Source organism: Bison bison, unplaced genomic scaffold (assembly GCF_000754665.1).
Source record: "Bison bison bison isolate TAMUID 2011002044 unplaced genomic scaffold, Bison_UMD1.0 scf7180017864516, whole genome shotgun sequence".
Classification (NCBI taxonomy): domain Eukaryota; kingdom Metazoa; phylum Chordata; class Mammalia; order Artiodactyla; family Bovidae; genus Bison; species Bison bison.
This window is the reverse complement of record NW_011495069.1, coordinates 7,663,982-7,672,585: the sequence shown is the minus strand read 5'-3', so window position 1 is coordinate 7,672,585 and position 8,604 is coordinate 7,663,982.

The following is an 8,604-nucleotide window of genomic DNA, read 5'->3' as shown; positions in this document are numbered from 1 at the left end:
TCTTCAAATCCTAGAACATAAACGCTCCCTGGGAATGCTTTCCTCTTAAAATCTATTCAAGAGGGGGGTTGGAAGAAGTATTTGACAAATCTTCAGATAAAACCAGGGTTAGAAAGAGCAGAGTTGAAACAGTATTGCAAGAAGAGTACCATATTATGTTTACGAGTTGCTTTCCTTAAATCTTCTGATCTTTTAGGACTATTTCACTCTTTCTTATTTATCAAATACTTTTCATAAAAATTTTTTTCCCCAAAGAATAATGGAATATAAAAGGCTTTGACCATTACCAAGTTTCCATTGCTCCCCTGCTGGCTACACAACCTATTTGCTGGTAAAATCTCTAAGAGGAAATAAGAAGCTTCCCTCTTATTAATCAATAGTGACAGCCACGTCACACACAATCAACAGAACAGAGTGAAGCGGCCCATCATTCTGAAAGTGAGTGCGTGGAAGGAGCCCTGGGAACGCACTGGAGATTCATCAGTGGAAATCATGAGTGAGATATGGAGGTGGCCTCTCCAGTGGGCAGGAGTACCAGGGTGTCCCTTTGGTGGGACTTCTTATTAATACACCCCAATTTCTCTGGTTAAGACTTCAACCAGGGACTCCCCTGATGGTCCAGTGGCTAAGAATCTGCCTTCCAAGGCAGAGGATGCTGGTTCAATCTCCAGTCAGGGAACTAAGATCACACACGCCTGTGGGGCAACTAAGCCTGTGTGCTGCAAGTACTGAGCCCACGCGCCCCAGAAAGATCCCACAGGCTGCTACTAAGACCCGACACAGCCAAATAAATAAATAATTTTTTCTTTCTTTTTTTTTTTTTTAAATTTCAGCCACTAGATCAGAAAGTGGAAGATCCATTTACTTCTGTCATGAATTGACAGAATACCAGAGGTCGTAGCTGTATCAGGCTGTCTGAGCTGGAAGCAACTTCAAAGAGCAAAGGCTCAGCCTTTTCTTTTCCAGATGGGGAAACAAAGCCCAGAGAGAAGTGACTTGTTCCAGGTCAGCCAGAAAGTTGGTGGAACTGAAACTCCGTATCTCTTAATTCTTGGACCAATCTCTGGGCTGTGCTTTAAGCAAAAAAAGGGGAGAAGGGAATGGAGAAAAAATAGGTAGAAGCAGAGAAGAAAGAAAGGGATAAGGAAGTAAAAGGAAGAAGCAAAGGGGGAAAAAATGAAAGTAAAGGAAGCGCGTGTTCTCCAGACCAATGGATCCCAGATGCCTTCTGATGATCAGCTTCAACAGGGTCATCTGGTAAGATAAAAGAACATAAAATCTTTCCTAAAATACAGCATGAGTGAGAAAGGTTAAAAATAATGCAAAGTGATGGTACAATAAAATAAAGTGCTGGGTACCTTTATCTACCAATATCTTGGTATTTCCAATACGCAGATATTGCTGGGTAACAATATATACCCCATGTTTATTGTAAGGATCAGGTGAGATTACAGATGTAAATGTGCCTGACTGTGACCAGTAAATCCCTATGTAAAAACACCAGGGTGTCTGACCTTAGGCAGATCACTGCTCCTCTATGAGCTCTATTTCCTCAAAATTTGCTGAGCAGCTGGTGTTGGCAAGAACTGAAATTGTTGGGACCCAAAAGAAAGAAAGGATTTCCCCGGTGGCTCAGTGGTAAAGAACACACCTGTAATGCAGGAGACACAGGAGACGTGGGTTTGATTCCTGGGTCGGGAAGATCCCCTGGGGGAAGGGCGTGGCAACTCATTCCAGTCTTCTTGCCTGGAGAATTCCACAGACAAGGAGCCTGGTGGGCTATGGTCTATACGATTGCAAAGAGTCGGACATGACTGAAGCGACTGAGCATGAGAAAAAGAAAGAAAACAAGGTGTTTCTCTTGAAGAAACTCTCTCAGTCCATTTCCCTGGTTACATTTATCTACTCAGGCTGACTGCAGTGGGCAATTTATCTAGAGAATGTGAGCAGCAAACCCCTTTTGCCTTAATTGACCAGATGCTCCTGAGAGGAAAGGAGTGGTGCCTTCCACTTTCTGCCCCACCCACTGTGCCCTGCCTGCTGGCTGAGGCCCCCAGTCTAGGGTGTCACCTCCTGCCTGGCCGACCTGCGGTCCCCTGAGCCAACAGGCCCAGGCTGGGCAGGCGAACTCCATTTCTGGCTCATCAGTGACTCATTTTCAGAAGTTGCGCCTTGGGGAGCTTGTTAAAAGGCCGTTGGCATCCCCAGGAGTGGGGCTCAATTTGCGTTTATGAATGAACCGCTCCAGAGAAATCAATGAATATGTCACTCAGGTCAAGTAAACAAATGCGTTTTCTCCTCAGAGACCTGGTGCAGGGCGGTGAGCCTCCCCATGAGCCAGGGGGCTTCCGAGAAGCCGCTCTGTCTGGGTCGAACCCCAGGTTTGGGTCAGCACCCTGGGCAAGGCCCTGGCCCTCAGTGAGCTCTGGTCTACTCCACCCCCACCTCCTGAACCCCACCCTCACCTTGAGGGGCCATTCCCAGAGACACAGATTCTCTGATATTTAATGGATGAGAAAATCCTATAGGAAAAAACCCTTCTGCAGCTTCTGCATTCCCGTCTTTTCTCTTCCTTGTTCACTGATTCAGGGGACATTTATTAAGAACCTACTATGTGCCTATCACATATATGCTAGGGACAGGGACTCAATGACACCTAAGACTTGGGCCCTATCCTCCAGGGACTCATATTCTATGCCCCAGAATCACCAGAAAAGCCTTTTAAACACACCAATGGCCAAGCCATCCTACTCCTAACTGCCTAGCTTGTCTTTTTCGTTTTGCATTAGATTGTGCTATTATTTTTTTATATATAATTTTATTTAGTTAGTTAGTTTTGGCTGCGCTGGTCTTCCTTGCTGTGAAGGCTTTTCTCTACTTGCACTGAGTGGGGGCTACTCTCTAGCTGCGGTGCTTGGGCTTCTCAGTGTGGTGGCTTCTCTTGTTGCAGAGCACAGGCTCCAGGGCATGTGGACACAGTAGCTGTGGCTCTCAGGCTCTGGAACACAGGCTCAACAGTTGTGGCAACAAGGGCTTAGTCACTCCCAGGTATGTGGGGTCTTCCCAGATCAGGGAGCGAACCCATATCTCCTACACTGGCAGGCAGATTCTTAGCCACTGAGCCACCAGGGAAGCCCAGATTGTGCTATTCTTATCAAAATTTTCTTTTTAAAAAACGGATCTGTTGCTTCTAAACATGTGAAAAAGAGATGACTTGTTGTCCATGTGAGAAATCATACGACTTTGACTTTTTACTGACACAACGTTCAAAAATCTTTATAGGTTGACTGAGTTCCCACGATGTTTAGAGTTCTTTCCGCACTGGCACTTGAAGGAGGATTTGAAACCAAACCTTGAACTCATTTTAGTAAAGTGAAGCGGCAGGTTATCTGCAGAGAGAAGGTTTCTACTTATCAGAAGACAGTGTTCCCCCAACAGGAAGTGAGCCCCACTGGTGTCTGAGGCACTGGCTTCCTCACACAGACACCAGGGAGGAAGCTCTTGCCCATCCGAAGAGGGTTTCTCACCATCAGTCGTACTCATATTGCACCCAGAATATGACATGGTGCACATTCATAAAAAGAAATTCTTCCCAGAAACTTGAGGCCTCATGGGTACATGTTTAGAACACTAGAAGAAAATTACTAACAATAGGAGTCAGTTTTTCTAAAAAAAAAAAAATCTTTCTACAATACATAGTTTTAAAGTTAAGAAATGTATCCATCTTTTTATTTTCTCAAGGCATATAAAAATTAAACAAAAATACCAGTTCTGGAAATCAGACATTTTGTGATAAATCCCTAAGGATTTACTGCCTCAAAATGGTGGCACACAATATGAGGGTCATAGAGAAAATCCTGATGGTCTTAAGAGTTCCTGGTTCCAACTGTTCTGAGACCCAGTCATATTTCTGCTGTTTCACAAGATACTGATGTGTGTTCATTTTTAAAAATTGCCCTGTTTGGCTAAGCAAGTTGAAGTTGGATTTCTGTGGCTACCTTGCAACTAAAAAGAGCCCTGACTAGCACAGACCTGAAAGGATTCTGAAATATTTTCTCAGCATAAGTTGGGCTACGTTTGGCTACAAGTGACTGAAGTAAGGGCTTCCCAGGCGGTGCTAGTAGTAAAGAAACCGCCTGGGTTGGGAAGATCCCCTGGAGGAGGGCACGGCAACCCATTCCAGTATTCTTGCCTGGAGAATCCCAAGGACAGAGGAGCCTAGAGTCCATGGAGCTGCAAAGAATCAGACATGACTGAAGCGACTTAGCACAGCACGCACGCACAACTGAAGTAAATCTGAAAGAGATTTCACATGACGAGAACACTATTTCATTTATCCAGACATCTCGGGGTTGATTCCACAGGGCACGATGACAGCACCAGGGACCCAAGTGCTTTTTGTTTTTGCTCTGCCAACCTCAAGTGCTGGCTTCTGTCGTCAGGCTGGTCCTCGTGTGACCACAAGATGGCCGCCATGAGCAGGAAGGAGCCTCTCTCCTCACCTACCTTTTTTCTTTTTCAAGCCAGAGAGGAAAGTCACCTTCCCAGAAGTCACCTCAGCCAGCTTCCTTTCAGGTCCCGTTGACCAGAATCAGTTCCCATGACCATCTCTAGCTGCAAGGGAGGCTACGAAAGTGATCAGCTGGCATTTTCAGCCTCTGAGGTAGAAGCAGGTTGGCTGATGAGGAAAGAGGAGGAAAGGCTGCTGACAGACAACTGATAGTGTCTGCCACACTTCCTTTCATGTCTTCATAACTATTGTGAGGGAAGAGGAAGGTGTGTACTGGACAAGTGATAGCTTCACAAGGAATGTATTTGTTGAAGGAATATATTCCATACAACATTGTGGCTGCCTCCATGTCCTGGTGGCCGTGTTTTGGGAACTACACATGAGCTCCCTCTGCTACAAAGCAGGATACGATTTTTGAACTGTTAACTGAGAGGCCTTGCTTTCTGGTGTTTCCTTCTTCCCCTTGACCCGTCCCTTCAGTTCACTTGACTTTTCTGTTCATTGCCTCAGGGAAGGGGTGACACAGCAGAAATGCAGGGAGAAAATGAATGACTTCTTAGCTTTGAGTTTCAAAAACTTACATTAGAAATAACTCCCAAGGCTAGGAAAAAATTAGAGAAATTGAGAGGGAGGAGTTGGTGGGTAGGGGCAGGGAGTTGGCCCTGGAGAGACCACACGGGCAGGAGAGGAGTCAATTTCTGCTCCATCCTGAGGAAACCATCTATGGCTGACCCCAGGGGGCTGCATGGATTGGGAAGCACACTGCCCAGAGTCCTCGAGCCCGCCGTGGCTGGGCTGCTGGCCCATGAGGTCTTCCCAGCGTCTGCGGTAGGAGCACTGCTCAGGGACCAGCCAGCTGGCACTGTGCCCATCTGTGTTCTTGGGGACAGCCCCCTTTGACATTCCAGGACACTCAAGTCCCCAAACATAGGGCTCGTTGGAGGCAGAGTAGGGAGAAAGGGCCAGTCCCAGCCCATCTCCCCAAACTTGGTTGGGACTGAACAGAACCAGCTTGTGATCCATCTGGAGCTGGGAGTGTGGACACTCCTCTTGACAGGATGACAATGACAGAAAGAGGGGAGGGCTGGGGTCAGCACAGCAGAGAGCCTCCTGCAGCCAGGCACGGTGGCAGGTTCAGACCCAGAGAAGGGAGAACCTGTTCTCCATTCTCATCAGTTATCACCCCTGCTCTGGAGCTGGGCAATGCCTCGGGCCACCAGTCAGCATCTCTGGGCTGTCACCTCTCTGAAGAACACTGCTCTAATGGGTTAACCTTGCCCTGGCATGTCTGTCGACTTGGCTTTATTTTGAGGAGCTGAAAGTGCTTCTCCCTCTCTTACAGTATGATGACCCCATTCCAATCTGAAGACAGGGGAACTGAGGCCCACCGTGGTTATTAACTGAGCTGTCGTGTGTGCATGCTAAGTCACTTCAGTCATGCCCAGCTCTTGTGACCCTATGGACTGTAGCCCGCCAGGCTCCCCTGTCCATGGAATTCTCCAGGGAAGAATACGGGGATGGGTTGCCATGCCCTCCTCCAGGGGACCTTCCTGACCCAGGGATTGAACCTGTGTCTCTTATGTCTCCTGCATTGGCAGGCGGGAAGCCCTAGTGGTGTGCTTCTGTGCTCCTGTCAGCTCTATGCTAATGTCCTCCACGTATGTTCCTTACGGGACTTCGCTTAACTCTTACGACAATCCTATGGGCCAATGTGGTACCCAGTTCCATTTTAGAGATGAAGTGCGAGAGACTCAGAGAGAGGTTCGGCAACTTTTCCAAGGCCACAGAGCAGAGCTGGGATTCCCACCGGGTCCTCTGTCTCCTGGAGGTTTTGCCAGGCTCCCAGTTAAACGACTTGTCCAAGCTCACGCTGTAACTCAGGAGCGGGAGGAGACCTTCCCCTTACTCCTGGCCCACGCTCTCTCTGGCATTCCAGAACGCCTCTGCTCTCACTGCGAAGAGCCGCTAGGGCACTGAAGATGGGGCAGAGAGGAGGGCAGAGGCTGGGCGGAACACTCCCTCTCACTGCCCCCCCACCCCCGCCCCCAGTGTCTGTCGAGGTGGCAGGAGACAGCTCACAGCCCTCTCGCGCCTGCCCATCCCTGCTTAGCTGACCCAAGAAAGGGCTCCCACCGCAAACACCCCGCTGTTTACTTGCCCCCGTGGAGGGTGACAGGCATCAGGGGGCCTGCGAGGGGAGACGCGGCCACACCAGCCATCACCTGGAATACATTACGGCAGCTGTGACTAATTAAACTTTGATTTCCTCAAATTTCGATCTTCTTGGAAATTCCTTCAGAGCCGCACGGTGTTCAAGGCTGTGGCAGAAAGTAAACACCAGTGCGGCAGCGGGGACCGCCAGGCGGCCCGTCTCGGCTCCCTCCCTCCTCGGCTCCCTCCCTCCTTTCCTCTCGGCCCTCCTCTGCTTTTCTTCCTGAGGCCTCACCAGAGAATCCCCAACCACGGCCCCGGAAGATTTGGGGTTTGATTTGGGATTTCCGCCTAGGTGAAAAAATGCTCCTTCTGTCCTCCTTGGGGGGTGGCAAGGATGCGGCAGGAGGGGGCTGACTCCTTCACCCCCACGGGGCGCCTGCAGGCGTGAAAACACCCTTCTGGGTGGCCTGCATCCGTGGGTTCCCACCTGTGGCTTGCTTCGAGGTCACCTCGGGCAGCCCAGTGTCCTTAGACCCAGAGGGACACGGCGAGGGCCGGCGGGCGGGAACGGGCGCAGGAGAGGCACGTCAGAGTGGCTGGAGGTGGCTGCTTCTTCGTGTGGTCATGTGGGCCCTGTGAGGCAAGCACGTCCTCCTGCCGGTCCAGGAGGGTTGGGCTGAGGCTGACAGCCTCCACTCCCTGCTCATCTGTTATGTGCCAAGCCCTCCCATGGAGGCATTCACATCCTTTCCCTCCAGGCTTCACAGCAGTCCTGTCAGGATGATAAGGCAGTGATGTCCTGTTCTACAGACAAGGTCAGAAGTCAGGAGGTCCCCTGAGGTCAGAGAGGTGACAAGACTGGCTCAAAGCCACACACAAGAGCTGAGATTGAGACCCTGGTTTGTTTGAAGCTGACACCTACGTTCTTCCTGACACATCCCAAGGCCCTCACTGCTGGAAAATGCTTTGTGTCGTCTGCCAAAGTAGAAATGGCAGACTGTTGCTTTGGAAGTCTTGATTATGGCCCATGATTTTCCCTTTTTAAAAGATTAAAGAGGTTTTTAACGTTTTCTTTCTTAATTTGAAGGCATCAACAAATACTTGTTTCATATAGAAAAATTGGAACATACAAGGAGTGAAAAATGAAAATAAACATCCATGATCCCACCACCCAGAAACCACATCTGTTCTCATCCTGCTCTCTTGGATTGTGTGCGTGTGTGTCTTTTTGTTCATTTGAAAACTATTCATGGAGTATGTGCAATGGAGATGCCGATATGATGAAAGGGGAAGCCTATGGACTCCGTGACACTGCATGGCTCAGTCTTGGCCCTCCCAGTTACTGAATGTGACCTCAGCAAGCTTCTTAACCCCATGTGCCTCAGTTTCGTCTCCTGCAAGATGGATATAATGGCAGCATACAACCCTGAACCTCTTAAGGTTATCACGAGGGTTCATGGGAATAATGCATGGAAAGCACTAATACAGTGCCTGGTACATGGTAAGCTCTCAATAAATGCCAGCTGTTATTCTTTGTGCCAGATTGCAAGCAAAAACAGACAGGTCTCTGGCTGCATGAGTCCTCAGTCTAGCAGGGGAAGAAAGATGTTAATCAAATCATCACACAGGCCAGGGGCAATTTGCCTTCAACGTGCTACAATGAGCTAAGAGGGCTGCACCCAGGAGGCTGATGTGGGCAGGGAAATCCTGAAGGATTTGTGTAGAGGTGACTCTAGAGCTGAGATGTGAAGATTGCAGAGAAATGAACTAGGCCAAGTTGGGAGGGAAGGGTATGGCAGGCAGAGGGAACAGCATGTGCTAAGGCCTGTGGGTGGACTGACATGGTCAGTGGGGCTGAAAGAAGGCCATCATGGCTGGAGTGGAGAGTGGGGGAAGTGTGACAAGAAACAGGAATAGAGAGGCTGGCCGGGTCGGATCCT